This window comes from Leucoraja erinacea, chromosome 12 (genome assembly GCF_028641065.1).
Source record: "Leucoraja erinacea ecotype New England chromosome 12, Leri_hhj_1, whole genome shotgun sequence".
In the NCBI taxonomy this organism is placed as follows: domain Eukaryota; kingdom Metazoa; phylum Chordata; class Chondrichthyes; order Rajiformes; family Rajidae; genus Leucoraja; species Leucoraja erinaceus.
In genome coordinates this window covers 27,623,711-27,634,023 of record NC_073388.1, presented here as the reverse complement: position 1 = coordinate 27,634,023, position 10,313 = coordinate 27,623,711, and positions in this window count along the sequence as shown.

Sequence of the window (10,313 nt, the reverse complement as noted above, 5' to 3'; positions counted from 1 at the left end):
AACTGCAGTAGAACCTCCCTGCTTCTATACTCAAATCCTTTTGATATGAAAGCCAACAAACCATTTGCTTTCTTTACTGCCTACAGGAGGAGCATTTTGGCCCAAAAAGCCTGTGCCAGGCCAGGAAAAGTCCAGAAAAAGTGCCTTTCATCAAGATATCACTCAGAATATTTTTTTAATTCCCTAGTCCCGTCAGTAAGTATTCCCCCTGTTAAACCTCACCCTAGAATTGTTCTCCCTCCCTTTATTGGCTCCCTGTGAGATTCAGTCCAGGTTAGACTTTCCTCCTTCATTTTTGTGTTCTGTTGTAAAAGAAGAAAAATGTCTACAATTAATTCTCTCCCCTTCTCTCTCACAGAGTCTCTCACCTGTTTTGGGCAGAATTTCTGGCAGTTTCTGAGCTGCTAGCCCACCAGGCCTGAGTGACTGAGCTGCCAGCCCGCCAGGCCTGAGTGACTGAGCTGCCAGCCCGCCAGGCCTGAATCACTGAGCTGCCAGCCCAAGAATCCATTCGGTCCACAATGTCCTTACTAGCTCTTTGGAAACCAGTTAATTCGGCCCACAACACCCATACTTGCGCTCCAGAAAGCCCCCCCTTCACTGGCCACCAATATTGGAATTGGTGGAGAGGTGGAATATTGTGTTGGGGTTCCAACCCTCCCGTGTGAACATGGGACCCAATAGGTCCCACTTACTCTAGTCTCCTATAAACCTTGCCCCTTCCATTTTAAAGCTATCTCCTCTAGTATTTGATTTTTCCGTCCTGGGAAAAGATTCTGACTGCCTACCTTATCTATGCTAAAGTTACTTAACATGTCAAACTACTTAACAGTTTGACAATTAGATAGTAATTCTGTTCTGCTAGTCAACTGTGCTGCAGTGAAAATACTGATGCTTTCTGGTTTAACATATGTGTTTTCTGGCCTCACACAAAAAAAATTAATGCAAACGCTGAGTTAACACTCACACCATTTATCTTTTGTACTGAATGTCAAACTGGCTTTAACTGACCCCTTGGGTACAAGTAAATATATATGTTGTGGCATGATCTTGGGGAACAGAGGCATTTTCAATGTTGTTAATATTCATCCCACAATATTAAAATAGATGGTAATATATTAATGTAATTACCCTACTGTATCTGGGACCTTGCTGCATACAATTTGGGATCTTTCTTTCCACAGTACACCAATGGCAATACTTCATAAGTACTTCATTAGTTCTAAAGCAATTTGGGACATCCTAAGGTAATGAAATGTGCCGTACACCCTTTATTTATTGCATTCAGTAACGGCCTAAAGAGAAAGTCATTTGTTTGACAAAGCAAATTTTCGTTTCATTCCTTGTAGTTTGCCCATTACAAGCTAGCTGCATGGCAGCAGATTTTTCAATTAACATGATACATCAAGACAGTTTGTTCCATTAACCACGCCATACACTATATCGTAAAATGAATTGCAAACGTTACACCACAGTTCATAACAGGCGTAAACATTACACAGGTCAATTGCAGGCTGGTCAAGTTAAATGCAAAGTGAAGGGAGCACAGAATGTTGTATGGCTGAGAAATCCAGATCATGCTATGAGGTCAGGGATCAAGTTATCTTGAAATTGTTGGTGTCTGTTTTTCCAAGTGATCATTAATTCTCTTCATCAAATTGTTTTGCAAACTTGTATTTTCCCTACCACTGATATATGATAACTGGTCTATGGTTATCAGGCTTTTCCTTGCTGCTTGCTAATTATGTTATCTGCCACCCAGTCATCAGTTTAGCCTTTGTTAATCGCCAGTACTCACTCACCTCTTCTCAGCACTTTCTCATATATGCCAAAGAGATGCGTTGCCTGAACATTTATTGTTTTACATCCATAATCGCAGGATGGCACAGTAGCACAGCGGTAGGGTTGCTGCCTTACAGCGCCAGGGACCACGAGTATGATCCTGACTATGGGTGCTGTCTTTACGGAGTTTTACGTTCTCTCCGTGACCTGCGTGGGTTATCTCCAGGTACTCCGGTTTCCTCCCACACTCCAAAGAAGTACAGGTTTGTAGGTTAATTGGCTTCAGTAAAGTTGTAAATTGTCGTTAGTGTGTAGGATAGTGCACACTACGGGGTGACTACTGGTCAGCGCAGACTCAATAGGCCAAAGGGGTTGTTTTGCCGCTAATCTCTAAACTAAGTCAGTGGATATTTTTAAGGCAGAGATAGACAAATTGTTGATTAGAACGGTTGTCATGGGTTGGGGAGAAGGCAGGAAAATGGGATTAGGAGGCAGAGATCAGTTATGATTGAATGGCGGAGTAGACTCGATAGGCCAAATGGCCTAATTCTACTCCTATAACTTGTGAACTTGTAAACTAAACTAAGCTAAACTAAACACTATTTTCCCACAGCTGAAGCAGCATTATATATGTTGTATGTCCTACTTAAGTACTGCCTTTGATGATCCTGGTGTCGTCTCCTCTCTTTTGGATAAACCAAATGTAGATTGGCTGATTACTTAGCTGAAGGACCGCCCAGAACTTCCAGTTGCCTGTCACTTTAATTCTTCATAACACCCACTCTAACTTTCATGCCTTTGATCTGCCAAATACAGTATTCAGTGTATTTATCTATCCTCTTTTCATGATTTTTATTTTATTCAACTTTTTTGTAGCTCCTCTAGACACATGCCTTTCATTATTTACAAGTTCACCCTATTTCAATGGGCACCATCTCTACATATGAAATAATCTATTCTTCTCTCCCCCTTTTATTTGCAGCTAAAAACTTGTACTGTTTCCAATTTTTCCAGTTCTGATGAAAAATCATTAATCCGAAAACCTAAAACTTTTACTTTCCATAAATGCAGCTTGACATATTTGTCATATCTGTGATTTTCTATATTATTTTAGATTTCCTATTGTATTTGCAATTATTTTAGATTTCCCACTTCTATTGTATTTGCAACTCTCCCACTTCCCAATTGTTAATTGTCATCAACATATCTTAATGACTTGGACTTGTGTATTCAGGGTCTAATTTTAAATTTTGCATTTGACTTGAAACTGCAAATGTAGCAAACAATGGAAGGGAAAGGGACCCATTTGTTTCTATTTGTCCAATTCATGCTTCTGCTTGATTTTATATGACACACATATTTTGATCTGGTGCTTTTAGCTTTTATGTTTTCTTTTGCTTTCCCTCAATCACAAACACATAAGACATTTCGAGTTCACACACCCTTCCGGATACTCTTTATTTTTTTAATCTAAATCACTGTTTCTGTTCCTAGTGCCTCATTTTTGTAGCTTTTTGCTAACTTTTATCGATTGCGTGATTGCATTTTCAATGAGATATCTTTGATATTTTCAAATTTTGAAACTGCTATGTGATTGGAAGTTAAGAATAAATCAGAGGTGGGGGTTTGTCTTGTCAGGCAGCTACCTGATCCGCTGAATTATTTTGCATCTTTCCTTTTGTAAACCAGGATCTACAGTTCCTTGTTTCTTGTGTAGGATTTGTGTTCGGCCTTTTAATCCTACATTTTTTATCCTATTGTTATGTTGGGATTTTTTTCTCTCTCTTCATTTTGTTTTCAAATTTATCTTTGAAGTAAGCATGGCAACTGACACTGGCTGATTCCGGCTCTGCATGGCTCAATAAGAATTTTCTGATCTGATTGAGTAAGAAACTGTCTGTCAGAAAGAACTACAGATGCTGTTTAAATCAAAGGTAGACACAAAATGCTGGCGTAACTCAGCTGGACAGGCAACATCTCTGGAATGGGTGACGTTTCGGGTCGAGACCCTTCTTCAGACGGTACAGATGTCTGACTGGGTCTCATCAATTCTATTTTTCTGATAGAAGGTGCAGTGTTCAAATAGATTTTTAATCTTCACAAAAGCCTGTAGCAAGTGGGCAAGTGTAATGAATGGCTGGCACCAATCATTCACCAGTGACTGCAAAATCAAGGCTATTATTTCTTCAAGCACCGGAAAACCAATGCCCTATAAGCAGTTGCTGTCTGAGAAATATATAAAGAACAGAACCACCTAGTAATAAAGAACAACACCACCTAGCAATATTTAAAAGAAGGACTTGGATTTATATTATGTTTTCATGACTTCAAGATCTCCCAAAGCACTTTATAACCATTCAAGTACTATTGCAGTGTATTCTCTCGTAATACAGGAAAACTTCAATTTATTTTTTGTTTCTTTCCCTCACAATGCACAGCTTATATTCTCAACACATGGAAACTTGGGACTGCTAAAATGTTGATTTATATTTAAAATAAACTGACAAAATTGTCACCTTTCTGTTTGTTGTGCTTTTCTCTTGTATAATAGTCAAAACAACAGCAGTGGCAGCATTCACTGTGTCAACAAAGATGAGCAAAACCATCCAATCCCTGCAGTTAGAAATGATAATCTGTGTTGAAGGTTGGGGAAAATACGATACAAATGACTGTGTTGAGAGATGTGATTATGTATTGTACACTTCTGTCATTTGTCTTGACACAATTCATTCCCAGCACATCTACACACTGTGCACAAAACCTGAACACAGAGCAACTAAGAGGTGGAGTTATTTTTTAGATAACCATCAAAGTACATGCTACCCAATTTTTACCACAATACAATACTCATATTTTACTCTACGTTTGTAGATTCACTGGTAAATATATTTGATATTCATCAGAATTTTTCTACTATTACTAGTCAGTCAGTACTATTTGATGACTGAACATTTAAATTTTGTTTTCACGATAATGCTTTATTGTAAATAAAAACCACAAAGTGCTAGTGTAACTCAGCGGTTCAGGCAGCATCCCTGGAGGAATGGATAGGCAATATTTCAGACTGATTGTGGTTGGGGGGAGATAGCTGGGCAAGATTGGTGACGGAACAAAGCCTGGCAAGTGATAACTGGATACAGGTGCGGGGAGATTTAATTGGCAGATGGGTGGACAAAGGCTAGAGATGAAAAAGAGACATGAGTGTCAGATAAGGAAGGAAAAAGAGTGAAATGCAGAGCCAGAAGGGATGTGGTTCGAAGGAAATGGGGTGGAAGGGGGCAAGGAGGACAGATAGTGGGAGAAATGGGTGCATACTAGGGTGGGACCCAGGGAAGAGATGGGGGAAAGAAAGTAGGGGTGTATGATACCTAAAATTGGAGACGTCAATATTCATACCATTGAGTTTTAAGCTACCCATGTGGAATATGCGGTGCTAGGTTTCTAGTTTGCCTGTGGCCTCACGGTGGCAGTGGCAGAGACCCTGGACAAAAATGTCAGTCTAAAAATGGGAAGGGGAGTTAAAATGTTTAGCAACTGTGAGATCCAACGGTCCTTGGTGGACCGAGTATACGTGTTCGACAAAATGGTTGTCTAGTCTACGCTTGGTCTCCCTGATGTAAAGGAGGCCACATCAGGAGCATCAAATTCAGCAGATGAGGTTAGTGGAGGACATGTGGACCTCTGTCTCACCTGGAATGGCTTATAGGATCACTGGATGGATGTGACGGAGGAGATGTAGGGACAAGTGTTACACCTCTTGTAATTGCACGGGAAAATGAAAACTTCCTTTTCCTACACCCCCTATTGCAATCAATCTGAAGAAGGGTCCTAACCCGAACCATCATCTATCCATGTTCTCCAGAGATGCTTCCAGTTTAGTTACTCCAATACTTTTTGTTTTATTTATAAAATCAGCATCCACAGTTCCTCGCATCTCCACATTATGCATTAATGGTATTTTTACTGATACTTTTGAAATACTGCACTAAATTCTTGCTCATTTTTATAAAATGAAAATTGGCGACTGTCTATATGTAAAATTATTGCTGGATTATTTCTACATTGCATGTTTACAAAACAATGTAAACAGTTGATAGAACTCGGCTACATTTACTGTAAGGGCAATAGCAATTGCTTAAAATAGGACTACTGTAGAACACACAATTGACAAATGTACAACACTACTTTTTTCATTGAAATTTCATGTATAACAATCATGTGGAGAAACATTATGTATGAGCTGACAGCTTACAATGGGTTGTTGCATATGACAGTCAGTAACTGTCCAATTTCAGCACAAGAAGGTTGACAGCAACTGGCTGGGGATACATTGTAGGAAGGCAGAGAGATTTGTGACCAGTACTACAGATTATGTAGCTTACTGGACATAATGTTACATACATATATGTTTGACTAACTATACACCATATATGTAAACACAAGAGGATTAAGAGCAATAAGTCATGGAATGCAGGATTTTAGGTCTTTGGATGAGAAACATGCTCTAGAATGCCCTGAATGTATTTATTTGTGTTGTATCCCTCCATCAAAAATGGAAATTATAAGCCTAGCCTCTTGGTGAATATAATGGCAATTTCAAACTTTTCCAATGTCCATCTTTCCATTGCCAATACTTCACGGGTGGTGGGAGTGATCATATGCAGACAAGAAAAAACGGATCTTCCAGTTGTTATTTCCAGCTTAATAGGCTTTATTGAAGTAGTTTTTCAAACAAAAAATGAGCATACCACATCCTCTTTATTCTTATACAATTTGAAGCTTTCCATTCTTCTACCTGGTAAGAACTGTTTTCTCTTCAAATCCCGTGGCTGGTCTGATCTGGTCAGACCCTCTCCCTCTATCATATAGGTCACGCCCATCTACGTATCAAATGCCTACCCCCAAGCGTTCAAAATAATACTGTTGTATGGCACTTTCAAACATAGAGTGCATAGTTTGCTGTCCAACTTCAGGTAACCACCTCTTTACCATAGATGCTGCTGCACCCGCTGAGTTTCTCCAGCATTTTTGTGTACCAATGACTCATGGTGTTTTCTGACCATAGCAGAGTTCAGTTAATTGAACCAGGTTAAATTGTACTTCCTTCGCATTTTCATCTGATTTCATGAGCTCCTTCAGTTTTTCAATTAACTTGTCAGCTTATTTGCATATTGTTTTACTTGACTTCTGACATGTTTGCATGAGCAATACCTGGCCTTTGTTGGCAAGTTTAATAGTTCTTCTTTCTTTTCCAGAATCCGGTTCCACTTCACCCTCTTGTGGCTGAGCTTTAGACATACTGACTCACTATCCCTTTAAGACGTAAAGCCGTAAGTCTATGGTTGGAAATTAAAAACATTAAAAGCACTAAAACAGGAGCAAAGTCTCAAGCAGGGTCAAAAGCCAAGGAATATAAATGTGTTTTAATACAGGTTTTGAAGATGGACAGTGAGGGAGCCTGTCTGATGTGCAACGGCAGAGTGTTCCATAGTGCCGGAGCAGCAACAGAGAAGGCTCTATCCCCTCTGAGCTTCCGCTTAGACCTCGGTACCTCCAGGACATATCAAATGTCCACCCCCAAACATTCAAAATAATACTGCAACAAATATCTAGACAAAATAATATAATATACTAACAGTAACTAGCCTAACCATGAATGGCTCCTACAGTTAAGCTTGGGGAATGGGTATTCTTGCCAACTGTAGTTTGTTGTGGCAACAGGCCATATCCTGGTCTATGGGAATCCAAGGTGAACTAATCAATTGGATTCAACATTGGCTTGGAGGAAAGAGTCAAAGTATAGTTTTGGAGGGTTATTGCTCTGTGGACCCCCGTAGATTGCCGCAGGAGTCTGTGGTGCATCCATTATTGTTTGGTTATCTACATTAACAATTTGGGCGACGATGTAGTTAACATTGTTCGTAGATTTGAAAATGATACCTAATTGGTAATTGAGTGCCCAATGAAGAAGGATATCTAAGTTTACAATAGGATCTAGATCAATTGGGTACACAGGCCAAGGAATATCAAATGGAATTTAACTCTTTTGTATGCACTTTAGTATGACAAACCAGAGCAGGACATATACTATAAATGGTAAAGCCCTGGAGGATGTTGTAGAACAGAAAGATCTAAGAGTGCGGGTGCACAGTTCCCTGGTAGTATTGTCAGGTACACAGCGTGGTCAATAAAGCATTTGGCATGCTAGGATTTATTGGAAAGGGTATTGAGTGCATCATGACACAGTTGTACGTATTGATGAGGCCTCACTCAGTGTACAGTGTGCAGTTTTGGTCACAAAGCTAATGGAAGGATGTCATTGAGTTTTAAAGAGTGCAGACAGGTAATCATCAGGATATTACCCGGGCTTTTGGGCTTGAGTTTTAAGAAAGAGATAGATAGGTTAGGACCTTTTTCTTTGGAGGCTGAGAAGTGTCCTTTTGGAAACATACAATATCATGAGGGGCATGGATAATATAAACACTTTTTCCCTGGACAGAGGTTTCTAAAAGTAGAGGCCTGAGGCTTAAGGTGAGAGGGGAGAGATTTAAGAAGGATCTCAGGGGCAGCTTTTTCACTCAGTGCATACCTGGATTAGGCTGCCAGACGAAGCTATTAAAGTGGAAACAATTATGACTTTTAAAAGACATTTGGACAGATGTATGAAGTGTTTTGTGGGATGTGAACCAAATGCAGGAAAATGGGACTAGTTCAGAATGCCAACTTGGCCGGCATGAACAGTTTCCATGTTATTTTGTTCCATTACACAATAACAGCTGTTTCTGCTTGTTTACTTAATTTCAGTTTTCATTGTATTTTAATGTATTTTTGATAGAATGTATCCATTTGACATTTAAAGTTTTAATTTGTTTGATGTTATTTAAATTCTTCCAATGGTGGTTTAAAGTCTGACTGTCAGAGAAGTTTTTAAAGAGTTCAAATCCTTTGATTGTAGTGAGCTGTTAATGGCAGGAGGCTTGAGGTATAGTTTTGATGTCTGCCATGCAGGTTCTCACAACCTTTCTTATTCAGGGCTGGGCGGGTGCAGTGAGTGAATTGCGGTCTGGGTCCAGCTTGATCCATGATGTTTGGGTTGGGACCCTTCCTCAGACTGAAAGAAGGTCGTCCTCTCTACTTTCAGTCGAAGGAAAGGACCCTACCCGAAACATCACCCACCTTTTTTCTCCTGAGATGCTGCCTGACCTGTTGAGTTACTCCAGCTCTTTGTGTATATCTTCGGTATAAACCAGCATCTGCAGTTCCTTTCCACACACTTCATTTGCCCAAGTTTTTGCCTTGATGATGAACACAGCAAAGAATACACTAAGCACAATATATGTGGCACATATTTTGTTTCATTTTCTATAATTCTATAATAGTGAGTGGAATACAGTAAAAACAATCTTTTAAATTGGTGCCCAATTTTCTGCTGTCCGTCTGTCTTTTTTTAATTTTTGTCTTGTTAAGTGGGTGTCGTGGTTTTAGTTTTTATATTATTTTTAGCTGTGTATATGTGGGGGGCAGTGGGGTATGTGGGGGGCAGTGGGGTGGGGAGGATGTTTTAATCTCTTCCCTGTACGGGGACCCGACTTTTTCTTATTGAGTCTCCATTGTCGTTTGGCCAAACATCGTGGAGCTGGCGGCCTCCAACCGGAATCCACCTGGGGGTCCAGTCGCAGAGCCTGTGGACTCACCATCGCGGAGCTGACCTACTTTGGAGTGCAGAGCTCTGTGGTGGCACACGGCTGTGACCCGACTTCAGAGCTCGGAGACTTCGGCTGCAGGCCCTGAGGATGATAACATTGGGAGCTCACGGGTCCCTGGTGGGAGACTGCTTTTCAAAGCTCCCGCAACGGCAAACTTTGCCCGCCCAATCGAGGGGTTTAAATCAACCCGGAGCGGGGCCTTACATCGCCCAGCGTGGCTTATACAGCCGCAGGACTTACCATCGCTCACCGGGGGGGCTCTAACATTTAACATCAGGAGCCTCGATCGGCTTGATGCAGCAGTTTGGCTGCTTGACTGCGGGAGAGGAATGGGCACAGAGAACGGGGAAGAGATAAGACATTTGCCTTCCATCACAGTGAGGAGGTGTTTGGGGATTCACTGTGATGGATGTTTGTGTGTAATTGTGTAATTGTGTGATTTGATTTTTTTGTTTGTATTATGACTGCAGAAATGTAATTTCGTTTGAACATGTTCAAATGAAAATAAATGATTCTGATTCTGAATCTCTCCCTTGTGAAATCATAATTCATTCAACAGAGATAAATTTGTGGATGGTGGAAATGCCTGAGAACTATCTGTGTATTGCTAGCGCAGGCCAAGTGCTCCTCGCATAGGCTATTGATTCAGTTAACACATGCTGCTTTACTGCATACGTATAACATGAATCCCTCACTCTTGTTGTTTGTTCACTCTCTTCCAGAATACTGAACTTTCTTGTTATTACATTTTTTAAGTATGGACCAAAACAGTGAGAGTTTTCTTACTCTGCCATCTCCCATCATCAACACCACACAACTTAGTCT